The sequence below is a fragment of the Chinchilla lanigera genome, unplaced genomic scaffold (assembly GCF_000276665.1).
Source record: "Chinchilla lanigera isolate Chin_1 unplaced genomic scaffold, ChiLan1.0 scaffold00051, whole genome shotgun sequence".
NCBI classification, from domain to species: Eukaryota; Metazoa; Chordata; class Mammalia; order Rodentia; family Chinchillidae; genus Chinchilla; species Chinchilla lanigera.
This window is the reverse complement of record NW_004955452.1, coordinates 9719941-9741074: the sequence shown is the minus strand read 5'-3', so window position 1 is coordinate 9741074 and position 21134 is coordinate 9719941. Positions and strand designations below refer to the sequence as shown.

General features: G+C 50.9%; 1 protein-coding gene and 1 long non-coding RNA gene across 6 annotated transcripts in view; one reads left to right on the top strand and one right to left on the bottom strand.

Moving 5' to 3' along the window:
* The window catches only part of Nkain1 (Na+/K+ transporting ATPase interacting 1), a 41243-nt gene that overhangs the window by 3921 nt on the left and 16188 nt on the right, over window positions 1–21134 (top strand). Inside the window, exon 1 of one of the 3 annotated variants that reach the window (XM_013519444.1) lies at window positions 10627–10675. The exons of the other annotated variants lie outside the window; for them this stretch is intronic. The gene's annotated coding sequence lies outside the window, so the exon portion shown is untranslated. Of the gene's footprint in view, window positions 1–10626; window positions 10676–21134 lie in introns of those variants that run through there. 3 annotated transcript variants of the gene reach the window in all.
* Window positions 8808–10285, bottom strand: LOC102006863. 3 transcript variants are annotated; one of them, XR_001236011.1, is made up of 3 exons: window positions 10216–10285; window positions 9838–10129; window positions 8808–8874 (listed from the first exon to the last, which is right to left on the bottom strand). It is a non-coding gene; the product is annotated as an uncharacterized LOC102006863 (long non-coding RNA). The 3 variants fall into 3 exon arrangements; XR_001236012.1 differs by having other exon boundaries at window positions 10231–10258; XR_262671.2 differs by having other exon boundaries at window positions 9838–10252.

The window sequence follows — 21134 nt, the reverse complement described above, 5'->3', positions numbered from 1 at the left end:
TATTTATTTATTTATTTATTTATTTTTGTCTTTTTGAGACAGGGTCTCACTATGGAGTTTCAAGCTGATCTTGAGCTCACTTTGTAGCTCAGGCTGGTCTCGAACTTACAAGGATCCTCCTGCCTCAGCTCCTGAGTGCTCGGATTACAGGCATGCGCCGTAGCTATTACTATTGTTTTAATCATTCATACTGAGAGTTACTTGTCTAGTATAGTAACCTAAACATATCTAAGTGCACCCTGCACTCTCTTTGGTGGGAAGCATCAGTAATTGAGCGCTAAGCTGAGTTGAGAGGTAGGAGACTAGGTTCAAGGCCTATTTTGCTAGTTTGGGCAAGTCTCTACCTCACTGTAAGCCTTGTTTTACACCTGTAAAATGGGAAGAACCCTTGGCCTGGCTCCCCGGAGTCCCGTCAGCTCTGCCTGCCAGAGCCTGGGGCTGATGTCTGACAGAAGAGGAGGGGGAGGTTTTGCTGCATCTTCATCCGGTTCTGCTCTTGGGCTGGGGTTTTAGCTCAGCGGCATAGCGCCTGCCTGGCAAGCGCAAGATCGTGAGTTCAATTCCCAAAACCGGAGAAAAACCAAAAAAAAGAAAAAAAAAACGGTTCTGCTCTGAAGAGCCTCTCAGAGTATATCCCTTTCCCTGGTTCCATTCCCTGGTATATCATCTTGCAGTCCAACTCTATTTGTTCCCTTCCTAATTCTGGTTTCCTTTTACTGTGCTAGGGGCTAAACCCAGGACCTCAGGTGTGCAAGGTAAACACTCTGCCCTCGCCTCAATTTTTGTTTGTTTGCGTTTTCTTCCTGCTTCCAAAGCTGCCCTTCCCGGTCCGGCTCCCTGAAGTGTTCGGTAGACCCCTCTTCTCCTGGTAAGGGGATGAGCCGGGGGACGCTCGCCTCAGGGAATCGTCATCAGTTTTTTTATCGTGGTCATTATCTTCCCATTCCAGGAGTCCTGTGCTAAGCACTTAACGTGCATTACCTCATTTAACCAAATGAGCCTACATATGTATAGTACTTGGCAAAGGGCCTGGTGCATGTTCCACAATCAATAACCATTTGCGATTTTACTGGTTTCATCCTTTTTGTTGTAATTTCACGCAATAGGATTGCTGTGTTTATGACCGCTTTTTGCAGATGAGGAAATTGAGGCTCTGATGGTCATGAGGTTTGCCTGAGGTCACTGAGCTAGGCAGGGGCAGAACCAGGATGCAGTGTTCTGCCTGAACAGGGAACCACCGCGGCAGCCTGGTGGCCCTTTGCTGCCCCCATGTGACCAGCGTGTGAGCTCAGGCAGGGCCACGCCTCAGTTTCTTCATCTGAAAATGAAAGTAATGGTTCGGTAGGATCATCTCGTAGTGCCCAGCGCTGCGAGCCAGCAAGCGCTCAGCAGTCTGTCACCGTTGTGGTTGTTCTGGTCCTCGTTCCGTGTGACCTTGGACACATGCATTCACTCCTGGGCCTGGCTTCTTCCTCTGTCTCTGGCGTCTTCCCCACCTTGCAGCGGTGTGGAAAGACCTTCCTTAGTCAGGTGCCAGGGGCTTAGTAGGGAAAGTACGGGTGGAATTGTCATTCTTTCACTCTTGCAAAGCGCTTTGCTTTCTCAAAAGTGGTGGGTGGCTGAGGGGGGGAAGTGTAGCTTCCAGCTGAGCTTCGAGTAATGGTGTGAAACATGGTCAACCTGATTGATGTCGTTATTAGCTATCGTGATGGCAAGGAAGGGAGGGGGTGGCCCGGCGGGGCCTGTGCGCCGCAGCAGCTGTACTGAAGCTCTGGGTTCCCAGGGAGGGCCTGGCTCTGAGTGGGGGGCTTGAAGTCCTTGGGTTGGCGTCAGAGGCAGGAGCGTGAAACTGTCTAGACCACCGGCCCCTTCTGGGCCTCAGTCCCCTTGAACAAAGTGTCATGGCCCTTATACGGTGGGCAGAGTTGGCTGGAGTAAAGAGGGCATGGAGGGCCGGGGTGGCCCTGATTCTTGTCCTTTGAAGGGATGGGTGGCTGGATGGCTTTTAAAATTAGGACCCTATAAATGACAGCAGTGCTGAGCTCTGGCGCAGGGGTGCAGGGGTCACACAGACCTCGCCGCCTTGCTTTGTGACTTCAAGAAGGGCCTCTGGGAACCTCCACCTCTTCACCTACAAAGTATCGGAATGGCTACTTCTCCTCCACTGTAGCATGGAGCCTTCAGGGGGATGATGCCCGAAGGTGCTTGGCCCCAGGGACGCCCCCGGTGGCTCGCTGGAGACTTGGACAAGTCATCTTGACACTATTCTTCCTAGATTAGAGGTCTTAGTGATCAAGGTCATGCCCATAAACACCCCAAGTCTTCATTTTTTCCCTCCCTCCCTTCCTCTCTCTTTATCTCTTTGTCACTGCTCAGCTGTAGTTGTTATTTTTGTTTTTTGAGACAAAGTCTCATGTAAATGGCTATGTTGCCTGTGCTAGACTTGAATTTGAGATCCTCCTGCCTCCGCCTCCCAGAGTGCTGGGATTACAGGCATGAACCACTACACCCTGCTAACGCTTCTTTATGTGGAGAAAGTGGGGCTGTGTGGGAACTAATACAGTAATCTCCTTCAGTTTGATGTCACCGTGCTAGGCATTTTGTATAATTTGTTCCTCAGTCTTATCTGGCTTATTCATGGCCGCATAAATATTAGGTACAGAATGAGGATTCAAACCCAGATCTGAGGCTACCCCACTTCTACTCTGCGTCCCTTATTACTCCTGCTGTAGGGCTATGGGGATGCCAGAGGAGAAGTAGGTAGAGAAATCAAAATCTTCCCCAGCCGTAATATGTGTTACTAGATGCCAGATCTCCTGAGCTGAAATTTGCCTTTTTTTTTTTTTGCCCTGGGAGTTGAACTCGGGACCTTGTGCTTGCCAGGCAGGCACTGTGCCACTGAGCTATATCTGCGGCCCAGAGCAGATATTGCACACTATCTCTGCCTGTCTCAAGCTTGTGCTGGGTTTAAGGGAACTACAGTGCAAGCTGAGAAAGTTACCCAGGGAAGAAACAAATCTGCACAATTCATCAACCTTCATAACAACTCTATGAGGTAGATTTGGGTTTTGTGCCCATTTACTGATGGACATACCGAGGCTCAGAAGAGTGAAATAACTTGTTACTAAAGAAACAGGAGGTACAGCCTGGTCCTTAAATGAGTCATCAATGCACAGGATTTGAGGACAATTGTAAAATCTGGACCAAGTAGAGCTAGGCAGCTTCAATCACTAGAACATGTTCCTCCTTCTAGTTTTAAGGAGAGGTGGGTAACAAGAGGGCAGACTGACACCAAAGATGTCATTTTATTTTATTTTTTTGTTTGTTTATTTTTTTTTTTGGTACCGGGAATCAAACTCTGGACCTTGCGCTTGCCAGGCAGGCGATTATGCCATTGAGCTATATCCCCGAATCTGAGGAGGTGTCAGGCAGCAAAGCAAACCTGCCGGGGACACACATTTTTCTGCCAGTGGGGTGGAGGCCGAGCACCTGAAGTTTTAGAAGACCTCCCTGCCTTATCTCGGGTCACGCTCCTTACAGTGTGGTGTTAATGTGGCCTTGGCCTCCTAGCCCTGCCCCTCAAAGCAGCTGACACACACAGGGGCGAGGGAGCCAAGCAGGCAGAGCCTGGGCTTTGGGGTCGGCCAAGATTTACATTACGCCTCTGCCTCTTTCCTGCTGGATGACTTTGGGCAAAGACCCTTAACCTTGCAGAGCTTCTGTGTGTACTTCTTGAGATCAAGATAATAATCCACGGTGGGGAGATTGCCATTGTTGAGAGCTCCATTGAGCTAAGATATGCAGAGCAGGAGCTCATAAACGATTCCCACTCTGGAATGTCCAAGGTATGAGACAGCAGGTTCCATCAATCTGAATACTGTCGGGTAGGCAGTGGGTGCAGTCCTCTTTCCCAACCAGTGCAAGGCCAAGAGGGAGCAGTGGTTCTCCTCGATCCATGTGGCCTTGACCTTGCTGCTCCTTGACCGGTCAAATGGGCATAAGAACAGCAATGCCTCTCAGGACTATGATGCACGGGACTGCAATGCGTGTGACCGAAGATAATGCAGGAAGTGCTCTGGGCGCAGGGTCCCGGCATGCACGAGGGAATCCGGGATGAGGGTGTGGCCTTCGCTGGGAGGGCAAAGGCTGGACTCATGATCTCAAAAGACTCCTCCGGCCCTGAACCAGCAGTGAGCGCCCTCCTTCCCAGGAGGAGGTCACAGTCGCTGCCCTGTTGCCCACCTTGCTGCAGGCAGTGGTGACGGATGGGAGTGAGGAACCGGGGAGAGGGGGACTTCTGCCTGGGATGGCCTGCTCAATGCTTCCTGCCTGGGTGTTGGGTTATCAGGGACTTGGGTGACCCCTGTTCTGTCTCTTAGTCTCCACTGTCCCCATCCGAATGCGCATGTGGCAGGTGGATTGTAAAATCAATCTCAGACCACAGACATTTGGCTCCGGGAGGTCCTGGCCCATCCCTAACCTCTGAACTAGCACAGGTGAGCCTTCCCAACTCTAAGAAGACTGATCCTCTGGGGTTAGAGAGTAGCAACTGCCACCAGCTCACCCTACAAAGAGTCAAAATCAGCAACTATTTATTTGGTTTTTTTGTTTGTTTGTTTTGTCTCTGAGACAGGCTTTCACTGTGCAGTTCAGGCTGGCCTTGAACTCACTTTGTAGCCCAGGCTGGCCTTGAACTTGTGATCTTCCTGCCTCAGCCTCCCAAGTGCTGGGATTACAGGCATGCACCACTATGCCCAGCAGCAACTATTTATGAAGGGGTGCTGAGTCACCTTAGGGTATAAAACATGCCCTCGGATGCAAGGCAGAAAATCCTAGGACCCTGGTACTGTGTAACTTTGTGCCGGCCCTGTCCCTCTCTGGGCCTCATTTCCCCAGTCTGTGAAATGGGACATTGGAGGAAGATGTTGAATTCCAGAGTTTTTCAAACTCTCCAGAGGCTGTGCAGGGGTGGGGGCTGAGAACCAGGTGGTGATTTCCCTGCCTGTGGCAGTGATTGAGGCTTTGTGTGTAGGCTGGGTGACTCCTGGAACATGTGATGTAAAGAACCAGGTCCCTGGGACCACCCCGATGCTGCCTCTAGGTCCTGAGAGGACAGTGCTAATAACACAAAATAGTATTTATTATGAATAATGAAAAGTATGGACATTTTGGGGCTCTACCCATGTGCCTTTGCCTTTAGCCTGCTCCTTCCTGCCCCTGCCCCAAATCACAGGGCGTGGGTGAGCTCCTAGCACAGGAATCAGTGAAATGAAAGTGTACAGGCATTTTACCCGCCTTGCCCACTGAAGGAAAGGAAAAGCCCAAGAAGGAAAAGCAGCCCTGAGATTTCCAGAGGAAGAGTTGGCTCTTAACCTTCTTTTCTTTTGGGAGGGGGTAGGTTCTGCAGCCCCAGCCTGAACCAGAGATGTGGGTTTTCAATTACACAATTAAATGCACAATTAGGCATAATTACCAGTGCTCAGAGCCTGAGACTGCTCATAATAGGCGTGTAATCTACTGCAGCCTCTGTTTATACTACTCAGTGCGCTCCCTAATGATGCCAGGATGCCTTCACACTGCACTGTTGCCATGGAGACAAGCCTGCCACCACCATACAAAGCTGACAAATAGTGTTCTGGTCCTGGGCCCCTGGATTGTTTCCAAGGCCTCTGCAGCCAGCCCCGGAGTGGAGGGGCCAGCCAGGTGGGCCAGGAAGGCAAGTCAGCCCTCCCTGTCCTCTGACACACCTCTCTGTACAAGCCAGCCCGGGAGCCACCAGGAGCACAAGAGAGGGTTTTCAGCCCCTCCAGAGTCCTCAGGCCGCTAGCAGGAATGCCCAGCTGCTGTGGGAGGCCTTGCACTTATCCACTGGAGCGTCTCAGGCCCCTGCTACACCTGCTGTCCAGATAGGCTTGGATCTGCACAGACCTGGCTCTGTGACCTTGGCCAAGTCCTTATTCTTTCTGTTTCCCCATTTGTAAAATAGACATCAGGATCTCTACACAAGTGTTACCTGATAGACAAGATTCACGGTACACTTAGGACACGCCTCGTACCATTGTTACTGCAATAGCTAGACCAGCGTAGGAACATTCGCTGCACGCTGCTTGGTGAACCCTGTGTGGTGAGCAGTTAGCATGCATACTGGGAATCACATCCAGGGCCTCACACGTGCTAGGCAAGCACTGTCCATCCCCAGCCCTGTCTTCCCTTGGTTACAGGAACAGACTCCGAGGCCCAGAGCTGGTACACTCAGCAGGGCGGAGCACCCTTTTGGCCCCAATACCCTATGGCTTCACATGTGCCATCTCTGTCATCCCCATAACAGCACTGGTGGTGGAATCTTGTGGTCCACATTTCTGTTTCACAGATGAGGATTCCGAGGCACTGGCCCAGAGTCACATAGCAAGGCAGAGCAGGTTCTGACCATGTCAAAACCAGGGTTCTTAGTGGAAGTCATGAAGGCATAAAAGTACTTCCTTCCTTCAAGGGCCACCCACTTGGGACCCCTCCTGGAAACCCAGGAGCTCTATTTTTTCCAGTAAAACTCCCCTACCCTCCAAAAAATAAAATAAAATAAAAGTTAAAGTATAAAAAAAATTTTTTTCCAGCCAAGCACAGTGACACACATCTGTAATCCTATCACTTGGGAGACTGAGGCAGGAGGATCACTGTGAGTTCAAGGCCAGCCTGTACTATGTAACAAGACCATCTCAATAAATAAATAAATAAATAAATAAATTTCCTTCAAAAAGCACATATTGGGCTGTGTGTGGTAGCATACTCCTATAATCCCAGCATTCAGGAGGCTGAAGCAGGAGGATCACTGTGAGTTCAAGACCACCCTGGACTACAAAGTGAGTTCAAGGCCAGCCTGAATTACACAGCAAAACCCTGTCTCAAAAAGACAAAAAAAAAGCACGCACTGTCCAGGAGTGGTGATGCACATCTGTAATCCCAGCATCTACTGAGGCTGAGGCAGGAAAATCATCTTGAGTTGAAGGCCAGCGTGAGCTACATAGTGAGCAAAAAATCAGCCTGGAATACATAGTGAGACCTTGTCTCAGAAAAAAAGCACATACCAAGGACCCCTATTTCTCCATCTTAGGAGGCAAGGAGTCCTGGGGTCCCTCAAACCCAATATTTTGCTATGACCTTGAAAGAAACTTCATTCTACTTCTTTCATCAGTCCATCCCCTACCTTGTACAGTAGAAGCAGGGCTTGTTTTTATGCATTTTTTAAAATCCACTTTTCTGTAATTTAGAACACTATTTATAGATACCTACTATGTGCCAGCCCCTGGGACACGGGTGGATCACACAAAGTAGACAGCTTAATGCATGACGTTGGGCAAGCTTTCTCTCTCCCTCTCTCTCTGTCCCCTCCCCTTTCTCCCCTTCCCTCTCTCTCTCTCTCTGTACTGGGGCATGAACCAGGGCCTCGCTCATGCTAGGCAAGTGCTCTACCACTGAGCCACACCCCAGCCCTGTGCCTCATTTTCTTCCTCTATACTACAAGCAACAGTCTGCACCTTGCAGGGCTGTTGGCAGAGTTAGCAGTTACGGCTACCACTTATCTACCAAATGCTTACTCTGTGCCAGGCGCAGGACTCAAACCGCTAATACCCTCCATGACCCTTCACAGCACATCTGCTGTCATTCCCGTTTGACACAAGGACCAGCTTGAGGCTCAAGAAGCTGAAATGTCTGACCTTTGTGGCCCATGCCTGTAATCCCAGCACTCTGGGAGCTGAGGCAGGATGACTGCCAATTTTAAACTCAGCCTGAGCAAATTAGTGCCTTAGTAAGACCCTGTCTTAAAATAAAAAACTGGGGATGCAGCTCCACATTCCGGGTTCAGTACTGCAAGAATAAGGAGGGGAGGGAGAGAAAAAAGGAGGAGTGTTCTGCCAAGGGCCTTATAGCCTGCAAGTGGCAGAGCAGGGGCTGGGGATATAGCTCAGAGGCACAAGTGCCTGCCTGGGAAGCACAAGGTCCTGAGTTCGATTCCTGGTACCAGAAACAAACAAACAAAAAAAGTGGCAGAGCAGTCATCTGACCACCAGGTGTCCTAGCCTCAAGGTGGTAGCCCCGAATGTGAGCGTCCCTCCAGCCACTGCCTTGGAGCCTCCAGCCTGTTCCTAGAGCGTGTGGCGTTGGATGGAGGGACAGTCTCAGGGGCCAATGCCCACCTGGTGTAGCTCAGCACATTTTCCCTCTCATGCATGAAAGGCTGGGTTTTCGGAGAGACTGTCCCGTGTCACCTCCCCCCTGACACAGCTGGCTGGGGAGACCGAAGCCCGCAGACGCTCTGCCACTTGCCCAAGCTGCAGTGTAAGTCAGCAGTAGTTCAGAGACTGGGACCCAAAGCCCATTTAGGACCCTTCTCTGATGTTCCTCTCACCCCTTCCAGTCTGTTCCAGGGAGAGACAGACTGGAGGGAAGGGGCATGTGTGTGCTTGTTAGTGTGTGTGTTCAAAACTGCACGCTGAGGCCGTCGTGGTGGGGCATGCCTGAAAAATCCCAGCTGCGTGGGAGGCTGCAGCAGGAGGATTGCAAGTTCCAGGCTAGCCTGGGCAACTTCATGAGACCTTGTCTCAAAATGAAATTTAAGAAAAATGTTTTTAAAGGGCTGAGGATGTAGCTCAGGGGTAGAATATTTGCCCAGTACGTGCAAGGCCGTGGATTCAGTCCCCAGTCCTGAAGGGGTAGGGGGAGCAGTGAGAGAAAAACCCTTGCATACTGCTTCATGCCCAAGCATTTGTGGGGCAGACACTGGCACACAGAGATTTGTGGATCAATAAACATCCCTTCCCACTTCCTCCCTCTTCATTTATTCATGAACTCTGAACTCCTTGGCTCCAGAGAAGCTGCCTGGAAGAAAGCAATTAGAGCATAATTAGAACCACTCCTATTATCAGCTCTCCCGGGGAGGGGGTGGCTGGGGCTTCCCTGTAGCCCCAGGTTCCGAAGCTGCCGCTTAGCTTCTGCTGTCCCTGGACACCGACACCCTGGACCCGCAACATCCCAGGCAGGGGTGAGGGCCCTTCATTAGAGGCTGGGGCGGAGGTGTCTGCGCTGCACACAGTTTGGCATGCTGAGTCAGAAAGACCCAAGTCCTTTCGGGCTGAGCTTCCTGGGTGCTCCCGACCTGGGCCTGGACCAGGGACTGTGGGAAAGCTCAAAGGCAGCACGCGGCTCCTGCTTTCCTGTAAGCATCTGTTCAGCAGATCGTAGCGAATAAAAACTACAAGGACTGTAGGAAATATAAATTGCCTGGAGGAGGCAGTCTACCAGGCAGGACACCATTCTTTGCCAGATATTAATAGTATTAATAGTAATAATAATAGTATTAATAGTAGTACTAACAGGGGCTGGGGATTTAGCTCAGCGGTACAGCACTTGCCTGGCAAGCGCCACGTCGTGAGTTCAATTCCCAGTACCGGAAATAAACAAACAAACAAAAAATAGTAGTACTAACAGTAACACCAGGTTGTTTGGTTTTCTGGTTTTTGGCTTTTTGTGACACTATGGCCTTGAACTCGTTATGTAACCTGTGCTGGCCTTGAACTCATGATCCTCCTGAGTGCTGGGATGCTGGGATGCCTGTGCTTCTCCTGCAAGTGCATTTCTGCCTTTGGTCCTGTGGTGACGCCATTGGGTAGGTGCTGTCTCTTATGTACAAATGAGGAAACAGCCTAGGGATATGCTGAAGGCCGCTTGGGTCGCCACAGTGATGCTGCAGAGCTCTAACCCAGGCCTTTTACACTTCAGACTGCTTGAACTTGGTGTTCCCCCCCATGACCAATGGTCAAGTTGGGCTGAGGTTGTCCATACCTGCCTTGTGGACGGTCCTGCGAGGCCGTGTAGAGTGCCCTTCCAAATGGAAGGGAAGACACCGAGCCTCCTGTTTGTCTTCTCACCCTGTGCCAGCTGAGGCAGAGTGGGAAGGGCCCACCACCCGCGTGGGTCACCACCTCCAGATGTGTCGCAGCAGCCTTGGCAAAGGAAGGTGAAGGCTCTGGCCTCTTAGAGAAGGTCACCATGCTAACCTCAGGAAGCCCAGGCTGTGACCAGGAGGGTGTGGCTTCATGAGGAGGACCGGAGGAATCTGCCACCTAGAGCCCAACTGGACAGAGGAGGATAATGGCCAGATGGAGTCAGAGGAGGAACTTAGGTTCTGCAGGCTCCATCCTGGGAAGGAGGGCGAGGTACCTGGGGACAACCGACCTTCCTTCTTCTCTGTCTCTGCTCCACCTGAGGGGAGGTTGCCATGACAACCAGCTCCCCCTTACTGACCCCTCTCTGGGACCCTGCCCCCTTTCTCCAAGTGACAGGTGGTCACCGTAGCAACTGGCCCTGTGCCCGCAGGCCTCTCAGCCTTCCCAGTGGCCCCTTCCCTTTCTCACGGGAAGCTGTATTATTCTATAGCAGTCTGTCCAGCTGGAGGTGACATCCACAGAGGCCAGCTTTCAGATGCGGGCCTTTTACCAGCCCCTTGCCAGACTGCCCCGGAGCTGGCCTCCCTTCGGCCGCAGGAGTGACCTTAGTAAAGTGCAGTGCTGATCCTGCCTCGCCTTCCTGCCTGCCGGAAGCCTAAAGCCTCGGTGTCGGAGTCAGTTGGAGGGCTTGTTAAAGGACACGCTTCTAGACCTCTCCCAGAGTCTCCGATTTAGTAGGTCTGGGTTAGGGCTCTACAGTGTGCCTTACGGGAGGATGGGGGTGTTCCTAGGGATTGAGCCCAGGGCCTTCACACTCAACTTCGTCTCCAGTCCTTTATTACTTTAAATGTTGTGACAGAGCCTCACTAAGTTACCCAGCCTGGGCTTAACTTGTGATCCCTCTGCCTCAGCCTCCCAAGTGCTGGGGTTACAGGCATGCGCCACCGCGCCTGGCTGCATTGCTCTTCTGCCTCCAGGAGTCCTGTCCCCTTTCCGGCTCTTAGGCCGGTTCATCCATCATTTCCTCCGTAAGCCCCAGCCCCGCCCTCCAGCCCACAGGTGTCCTGCTGTTGTATTTCTGCTCCCAGTTCCACACCGAATCCCTCTCCCTGGTCTGTGAGCTCACTGAGGCCTGGTGCGGTGTGAGAGCCAGGGACGGAGCGGAGTCCTCCAAAGGCACTCAGGGAAGGTATGCTGGAGTGAACACCAGGGCGGGTGAAGGCGAGTGGCTGACCACAAGGCTTCCCAGTCCATTCAGCCAGTCAGACCTCCACCCAGTTCCTGCTGCACGGGGCATTGTCAGGTGCAGAGATGCAGGGAGAGGGAGCCACAGGTGATGCCCTTGGGGGCTTCGGTGCTGTGAGCGATCACACATGGTGGGTGCTGTTAAAAGGCAGAAAGGAAGCCAGTAAGAAATGTGGGCATTGCAGGAAGGCTTCCTAGAGACCTTCAGTGGTCAGGGAAGAACTGAACAGGCTGTGCGAGCAAGGCTCAGGCCTTCCAGGGGTGTTGGGGGGCCTCACCCTGCCCTCCTCAGGGCATACCCTTTGCTACCTCCCCCCATCTAGACCCCACTGGAGATACTCAGACCCCCAGAGTCTGCTGTCCGGCAGCCCAGGCCCACTGCAGGACCTGCTGGGCCTTCTCCGTAGGACAACCTGTGTTGTTGGTGTATCCACGGCTGGACCCAGGGGAGAGCAAGCTCACTGCCGGGCATGTCTGTCTGTTGCTGATGTGTGTTCTCCAGTGTTCAGACCTGGGTGTGAGGCCCCCTCCAGAAATATGAGTGTCACCTGGCCTGGCCTTCCCAGCTGTCCAGAGATGCATCTGTCTTCTGGCACCAAACTCTCAGCAGTCAGAGAAACTGAAATTCCCAGCCTGGCTGTCCAGACCAGTAGGCAAAAGTAGGAGGATAGAACGTATTTTGTTTAAGGTTTGCTATCTTGGCTATAGCTCTTAACTCTTTAGGCACATGATATGTAGCCTCCAGGCCCTTGCCCTGGTCCTTTCTTTTTATTTATTTATTCATTTTTTTGAGACAGGGTCTCGCCATGCAGTTCAGGCTGGTCACTCATGGTGCAGATCACTCATGGTGATCCTCCTGTCTCAGCCTCCTGGATCCTGGGATTACAGGCATATATCACCATGCCTGGCTGTTTGCCCCGGTCCTGAAAACCTCCAAATGTTAAAGAGCAGTATCTGGAAATGGGGGTCAGATGCAGGCAGCGGCTCCCCCACTACTTGCTCAGTCTCGGGGACTGCCAGCTGCTCAGCCTGTCACTGCCTGTCTGGCCAGCAACCCCATGAGCCATCTGAGTGGACTCCTGTCCCCAAGCCGCCATTAGCTGTCATCCCCAAGACAGGCCACCAAGGACACAAGGATCCTTCGCTGAAGTGAGAGGCCGTCTGGGGCGCAGCCTGGGAATCACACGTCGTTGTCAGCTGTGACAGGCAAGGCCTGTTGGCGCCTGGCTCCATAGGCTGTGAAGTGGGACCCGGTGGGGTGTGGAGATGGTCTCTCAAGCCTGCTGGGGCCCGTGCTTGCTGTGTGTGATCAGCTGCCACCCTCGCAGCTGCACCCAGTGTGGCGGGATTGCCCCACCTTGCAGAAGAGGAAGCCGCAGCCCCTGGGGCCCCGCCTCTGTTCTTCCCAAGGCGCGCGAGCAGCAGAGCCTCACACCTCCCCGAGCCTCGTTTCTTCATCTACAAAGTGGAGGTGATCGTTACCTGCGTCTCAGAGCTGCTGAGTGAACCCAGTGAGAGAAGACCTGAAGAGCACTTGGCACAGCACCTGGTACTTACTTAAAGCTTAGAAACTTGCGGCTGCTTTGATTATGGCCTGTGTAGGAATCATCATCCCCGGTGCTTAGTGGGCAGGTGTGCGTGAAGCCTGCAGTCATCGCTGTCTGCCGAAGGGAGCCCTCCCAGCCGCAGAACCCTGGAATGCAGAGGGGTCCCCAGAGCATCACAGGGGTCCTTCCACCCTTCGTTGTACACAGAAACTGAGGTGGGGGTCTTATGTCCAGTTCTTGTCTCCTTTCCCTCTGCCCAGGAGAGGACAGGGAGCCTGGCAGTAGGATCCTTCAAGGATTGTTCTAGGAAGCAGGCATTGATGCCACATCTGGGAGAGACAGAGGTGGGGTGTGTGAGTCCGGACAAAGAAATACCTTGAACGAAATACGCTGTCCCAGGAAAGCAGGAGAAATGGCCCCGCTGTGCCCAATTCTGGACCACTGTGGGCAAGAGCCTGCAGCTAAACTTTCCCTGTGGCCCCCATTTCTGGCTGGGCCCTGGTGGGGAGTAGTGGCAAGGGGTCCACAGTGTAGAGGTGCCCCTGAATAATTCCTACCACCACAGACCCCCTCAGGAGAAGGGACTCAGACCCCGCTGGCACGTGTGACCTCAGCAAGGGCCTCGTTCCCCTGGGGGACGGGCTGCCCACTCTCCCGGTAAGGAGTGAGTCTGTCCAGCTCTTGGACGTGAGAGCCAGAGATCTGGTGCCAATCCTTGTCAGCCAGGTGACCTCGGGCAAGTGACTTTGTGCTTCAATTTCTCACGTGCAAATACCTGAGTGTGTGCCTGGCGTGTTTCTTCCAGGAGTAAATGAATCAAGGCTTTCTAAACACTGGGGAGAAGGGTGGCATATAAGCATTAGCTGTTATACCTCTTCCTGTCATTCTGCGGGTCAGGTATCGCCTGTACTGAGCTCTGTTCGGCATAGGCAAATAATAGGTCCTAAGATCCAGGCCTTCCCTTCCCCCTCTCTCTGGCCCTTACCTGCATAAAGCCACCACTTCCTGCAACAGGTTCTCCCAGCCCCTGGCCCAGAGCCAGGAAGTGATTGCAGGAGGCATCTCCCCTCCTCCCTCGTGCTCTTCTCTGCCTTCCCTTCAGTCTTCCCCACCTGCCTGGCAAGGGCAGAGCGAGACTGGAGAGCTGCGGAGGGGCCTGTGGGTGTTTGGCTAAGAGCGCAGGGGTCAGGACCCCTGGTTCGCCGCAGTCTGCCCTCTCTGCAGCCCTGAGATCTTGAGCTAGAGCCTTCTTTCCGCAGAAGGATGGTCCCGCCCTGCCCCTCATCTGTAGTTGTGAGGGCTAAACGAAGTGGTGCACACTGGGTGCTTGGCGCAAAGCCTGGCACAAGACCAGTGCAAGCAAAATCTTACCCATTGCCCTTAATGCTCGTGCTCACGTTCAGAGCAGGGCACTTCAAGCCTAGTCTGTGCAGCTCTTCTCCCCTGGTCGCTTCCTACTGACCTATGCTCACAGGCCGCAAATGACCAGGCCAGGTCAGAACCGAGCACTGCCACCCCCGTAACAGGTCGCTTGCCAGGAGGATGGCGGGGAGTGACACTCACTCCACTCATTGACTCCTCCATGCCCATTTGGTGATGGCAGAAGGGCAGGGCCAGGGGAAGATACCAGGCTGCAGGCCCCCCACCCTCCAGCACCTCGGCACCCTCATCCGTCCCACAGGGCTGATGATCCGACACCCTGGGCCGGCAGCACCGCAGTCCAGATGTTGGTGGCTGCTGTGACCCTCCCTGGAAGGAGAAGTTGGGATCTCAGCCAAGGCTGAGAGGGTAAGTTGTAGGGGGACCCGCGAGGCCACCAGGCACCTTTGCCCACTGGCTCCTGACACCGCTGCTGTTGCTGGGCAGACTTCCCACCTGGCTCTTGGTCAGAAGGAGGAGCAGGCAGGAGGGGCTGCTGTAACATAGCAGTGAGGCCGGTTTCCAGTCAGTGCCTCCTTCCTGGGCGCCTTAGCAGGGGAGGCCCCCAAGTAAGTCAGGGACTGGGATTCTTTCCTGTGCATCAGGTCACTGAAGAGTGGGCCGAGCAGGGGAAATGACCTTCCAACTCGGGTTTGATCCCCCACAGTAGGAGCCTGACCCCTCCAGGGTGAAGTTCAGTCCCCAGGGGCCACGGCCAGCCTGCTTTCCTGTTCAGTCTGTGGCCCTGCCGCATCAGGCCATGTGCACATACATGTACAGTTTTCTGTTTTAAAGTATGCACCATGGCCGGGCGTGGTGGTGCACGCCTGTAATCCCAGCACTCGGGAGGCTGAGGCAGGAGGATCATTGCAAGTTCGAGACCAGCCTGGGCTACAAAGTGAGCTCAAGGCCAGCCTGAACTGCATAGTGAGACCCTGTCTCAAAGAGACAAAGAAAAAAAGTATGCACTATGGGTCTAGGGGTGTAGCTGCACGGTACAGCGTGTGCTTCACATGGGTGAGAGACCCTGGGTTCAATCCACCAACACCATTAACTAAATAAAGTATATAATTCCGTGGTTTTTAATACATTCACAGAGTTGTTTGGCCTTTACCACTAATTTTAGAATACTTTCATCATCCTAAAAAGAGACCTTCTCTGGGGATATAGCTCAGTGGCACAGCACTTTGCCTGGCAAGCTCAAGGTTGTGAGTTCGACTCCTGGTACCAGGCCAGGGATATAGCTCAGTGGCACAAGTGCCTGCCTGGCAAGCGCAAGGTCCTGAGTTTGATTCCCAGTACAAAAAAGGGAGAAAAATTCCTGGTACCAAAAAACTAAAACCAAAAAGAAACCTTGGAGCTATTAGCAGTTACTCCCAATCCCCCACTTTGCCACTAGCCCATGTCAACTACTAATCCACTTTCCTCCTCTCTGAATAGGATTTGCCTGTTCTGGACATTTCATATAAGTAGAATTATACAGCACATGTCTGGTTTATTTCAGTTACCATAATGTTTTTAAGGGGCATCCGTGTTGTAGCCTGTATCAATACTCTGTTCATTTTTGTGGTTTAATAATACTCCACTATATCAATATATCACATTTTGTTTATTCACGAGTTGATGAGCTGTGGGGCTTTTATGAAAGTGCTGGGGTGAGCATCTGTGTACAAATTTTTCTTTTGAGATGGGATCTTGCTGTGTAGCCCAGGCTGGCCTCAAACTTGCAGTCCTCTTGCCTCAGCCTCCTGAATGCTGGGGTTATTGGAATAATCCATGCCAAGCATGAATTTTATTTTCAGTTCTCAGGCATATATACCTAAGAGTAGAAATGCCGAGTCTTATGAAAATTCTACTAGATTTTCTTTTTTCTCCCTCTTTCCCCCCATTTTCCCCTTCCTCTTCTCCCTCCCTCCCCCCTCTCTTTCTTCCTTTCAGGTGTTTGTCGTGTTCTGTTTTGGGATTTGTTTTGTTTTGTTTTGTTGGCTTTCTTGAGACAGGGTCTCACTATGTAGTCCAGGCTGGTTTTGAATTCACTGTGTAGCCCAGGCTGGCCTCCAGCTCCCAGTGATCCTCCTGCCTCAGCCTCCTGAGTGCTGGGATCGCAGATGTGCAACACCACGTCTGGATTCTTTCAGTTTTTGGAGGCAGAGTCTTACTATGTAGTCCAGGCATCTGTTCGGCTTTTTGAGGAGCTAACCTGCTTTCTATAGTGGCTGTACCACTTTGCTTTACCACCAGCAATGCCAGCGAGTTCCAGTTTCTCCACATCAACACTTGTTATTATCTCTTTTTACTTTCTTTCTTTCCTGTGTTTTGTTTGTATTTTTGTTCTACTTTTTGAGTCAGGGCTTAATGTGTAGCCCAGGCTGACCTCAAACTCTTTTTCTTCCTTTCTCTTTCGTCATTTCTTCCTTCTTTCCTCCCTCTCTTCTTCTCTCCCTCCCCTCCCCCCCCCACCTCTTTCTTACATGTACTGTGGGCTGAACCCAGAATCTTTGCACTGAGCTATATCCTCAACCTCCTGCCACCTTTTTAAATTTTTTTTCTGGTAACGGGGATTGAACCCAGGGCCTTTGCACTGAGATATATCCACTGTCCTTTTCATTTTATTTTTTAATTTTGAGAAGAGTGTTGCTACCCTATAAGTTATCCGCCCTGGGCTTGATTGCAGTTCTCCTGCCTCAGCTTCTCAGAGTGCTAGGATTACAGGTGTGCACCACCTCACTTGATTTATTATCTGTCTTTTTGATTATAGCTATCCTACAGGGTATGGAGTAGTATCTTGTGGTTTTGGTTTGCAGTTTCCAGTGCCAAATGCTTTTGAGCATATTTTCATGTGCATATTAGTATATTTTTGGAGCAATTTCTATTCAAATTCTTTGCCCTTTTAAAAATTGAGTTATTTATCTTTTTATTAATGGATGGAAAGTCCTTTATATACTTTGATTCTAGACCCTTAATGGATGTATGATTTATTAATATCTTCCATTCTTTGGGTTGGCTCTTCCCTTTCTCGATTGTGTCCTTTTTTTTTTGTCTTTTTGAGACAGGGTCTCGCTATGCAGTTCAGGCTGGCCTTGAGCTCACTTTGTAGCCCAGGCTGGTCTTGAACTCACAATGATCCTCCTGCCTCAGCCTCCTGAGTGCTGGGATTACAGGCATGAGCCAACATAGATTGTGTCCTTTGATGTAACAAGTTTTCCATTTCCATGAGGTCCAATTTAATCTGCTTTTCCTTTGGCTACTTGGACTGTTGGTATTGTAATAAAGAAATGATTGCCTAATCCAAGGCAGATTTAGACTTGTGTTTCTTCTAAAAATCTTATACTTTTGCCTCCTTCATTTAGGTTTTTGATGTATTTTGAGTGAGTTTTATTTTTTTTTATTTTCTATTTTTGGCACTGGGAATTGAACTCATGACCTCAGGCTTGCCAGGTAAGCGCTTATGCTGCTGAGCTACATCCCTGGCCCTTGACTGAGTTTTAAAGTACGACAAGAGGGCTGGGCATGGTGATAGCACATGCCTGTAATCCCAGCACTCAAGAGGCTGAGACGGGAGGATTGCTGTGAGTTCGAGACCAATCTGGTGTAGATAGTGAGTATAGGCCAGGCTGAACTACATAGCGAGACCCTGTCTCAAAAAAAAATAAAAATAAAAATAAAAATAAAAATAAAAAAGGTGGCAGAAGGTAGGCATCCAGTTTCATTCTTCTGGGCATGGAAAGATACTCAGTTGTCCCTGAAGCATTTGTTGAAAGGATGAGCTTCTCTGTTCAGTGGCCATGGCATCCTTGTTGGAAATCAATTGGCTATAAGTGTATGGGTTTATTTTTGGACCCTTATTCCATTTATCTGTATGTCTATCTTAAGGACATAAGTGCCTGAACTACACTGTCCTGATTACTTTAGCTTTGGTTTTGGTTTTAGAGTGTTTTTGGGATTTTGTTTTTTGGGGGTTTTTTTGAGTCAGAATCTCACTATATAGTTGAGGCTGGCTTGGAACTCACTATGTAGCCCAGGCTGGCCTCAAACTCACGGCAATCCTCCTGCCTCAGCCTCCCGAGTGCTGGGATTATAGACATGTTCCACCACACCTGGCTTGTTTTTGTTTTTGAGACAGGGTCTCACTGTGTAGTTCAGGTTGGCCTCTCATATTGATCTTCCTGCCTCAGCCTCCTGAATCCTGGGATTACAGGTGCGATCCATCATGTTTGATTTCTCCCAGAGAAATTTATCCTATTTTCTTCCTTTCGATGCTATTGTAAGTGAAATTATTCTCATCTTTGGATTCTTCATTGTTAATGGGTAGGAATAACAAATGATTTTTGCATATTGATCCTGAATTCTGAAGCCTCGCTGACCTAATTTACTAGCTCTCATAACTTAGCTTTTTCTACACAGGAGATCATGTCACCTACAAATAGAGAGTTTTATTTCTTCTTTTCCAACCTGGGTGATTTTGATTTCTTTTTCTTGCCTAACTGTCCTGGCTAGAATCTTCAGGACAATGTTAAAAAGAAGTGACAAGCTGGATGTGGTGGCACAATCTGTAATCCCAGCACTTGGGAGGCTGAGGCAGGAAGATTGCTTTGAGTTCGAGGCCAACCTGGGCTACCCGGCCCCATTCTTCCAGGTGCCAGCACAGGCCTGACACAGGGCAGTGTCCATCACTGCTTCTTGGGTGAATGAGGAAAGAGGACCCTGTGGCCCCACCTGGCCAGGTCACTGCTGGACTGGATGGGTTGGGTGGCAGCAGGTGTGGAGGACAACCTGTGTCCCTCCCCTTCACAACAGGGCTGCTCTGGGCCCAGACTCACAACGCATCCCCACAGGCAGACCTGCATAGCTGAGCCAGGCAGCCTCCTGAACCTGTTACACACATCCCCTCACGACAGCCTCACAACCACCCCATGAAATTGTGCTCTTAGCATCGTCCCATCCATCCTCGCTTTTTTTTTCCTGAGACAGGATCTCACTAAGTTGCTAAATTGCCCCATCTGGGCTCAAACTTGCCATCCTCCTGCCTCAGCCTCCCAGAATGTTAGGATTACAAACCTGAGTCACCAGGCCAAGTTTGTCGTCCCCATTTTGAAGATGAAAAAATTAAGGAACAGAGATGTTAAGTGACCTAGCTGAAGGTTACACAGCTAATAATGTGAAAGACAGGGTGCACACTCAGATAGTGTGGCCATATTTCTCATATACACCATGAAGCTCTTGGGAAACAAACAGCAAGAATCTGACTTGAGGCCCGACACTGTGGCACTTGTCTGTAATCTTAACTACTTGGAAGGCTGAGGCAGGAGGATGTGGCCAGCCTGGGCAAATTAATGAGACACTGTCTCAAAATTTACAGAGGGCTGGGGGTGGAGCTTGGGTTTCAATCCCCAGTACCACCAAAAAAAAAAAAAAATCCTACCTTTGTGTGAAGCCAAGAATTTAGTAATTATTTTAATAATGAATGAAAATGTGGGCATAGCAATTTGCTGTTAAGAAAGCACATTCCAGTATATTTATTGCTTTTGAAATCATTGTCTTACTTGATCTTCCAGCTTCTTTTTAAAGGACAGGACATGCTGGGTATGGTGGAACACACCTGTAATCCAAACACTCTAGGAGACTGAGGCAGGAGGATCACAAGTTTAAGCTCAGTTTGGGCAACTGAAACCTTATCTAAAAATAAAAAAGGGCTGGGGAAGTAGCTCAGTGCAAAGGCCATGGGTTTAATCCCTAGTACTGCCAGAAACAGAGCATTAGAACTCTCTTCTTGTCAGTGAGAAGAAATTAAGATCCAGAGAGGGAAGATGGCTTTTTCAACCCACCAACATTTGTTGAAACCGTAATATATGCAGATTTTTTTACATTATTTCACTGAATCCTCACATAAAGCCAGGCAGTAACCATTACTCCCATTTTACAGCTGAAGAAACTGAGGCTCCAGGTGACTTTCCAGATCCCACAGCCAGTGAGCTGGAGCATAATTCCAGGTCTGCCTGACTCAGAGTCTGAGCTGGTGACTCCTGGATTCCCAGCCTCAGCCCTGCTTGGGGCAGGCGTTAACTCCAGGTGGTTTTCTTTGCTGTCCCCCAACCTTCCATCCCTCCAGCCGCTCGTGGAATTCTGAGCACTGCCATGATTAATTCTCCACCTAAGTGCCTGTTCCATTGAGGTGCTTTCTGCTGCAAGTTTTGGCTTAATTATATGGCGCTGCTCGTTTTGCCTAGTCGGGGAATCTGATTAATCACCATCTTCTCCGTCCAAATGTTCAGCTGTCTGCAGCGGCATCTCCCGGGTGGTCTTGTTTGTGCTCAGCTTTCCCTGGCTGGGTTACCTTCCCCTCCTCCCATGGCTGCACTGCCCACTCCAGAACCTGCCTTGGTCCTAGCAGTCTGGGCATGGGGACACGGGCAGAGGCGGCGTGAGGGGCTGGGTGTGGACCCAGGCGTGGAGGAGTCTTGGTCCATCCTCACCTTGTCAAGAAAGGGCTCAGCACCCCACCTCCTCCCCAGCTCCAGCCCTGCCTCCTCCCAAGCACCCCGCTCCCATCAGGCCTTCCCTGCCTCCTAGGGACCACTGCCTGGACCCTGGGCCTGAAGTCCATCTTTATCTCGTCCACCCCCTGCAACCTTCCAGAGCTGCCCTGTCATCTTCACTATCCCACCTCCAAAGCGGCCAGCTGGCCCAGGACTTCTGGGCTTTATCCCTGAAAGTGCTGTACCCCAGGAAACCCCATGGTCTTAGGCAAACAGGAGCAGTCAGACTTGCAGTGATCCTCCTGCCTCAGCCTCCTGGGCGCTGGGGTTCCAGGCATGCGTCATCATATCGGGCTCATATTGTGAATAATAATAGTTAACGTGTGCGGAGTGCTTCCTACGCCAGGCACTGGAATTATCTCATTTAATTGTTGCAACTCCAGGAGACGTAAAGGCCATTGTTATCCCCATTTTACAAAGGGGGAAACCGAGGCTTATGTCTAAGA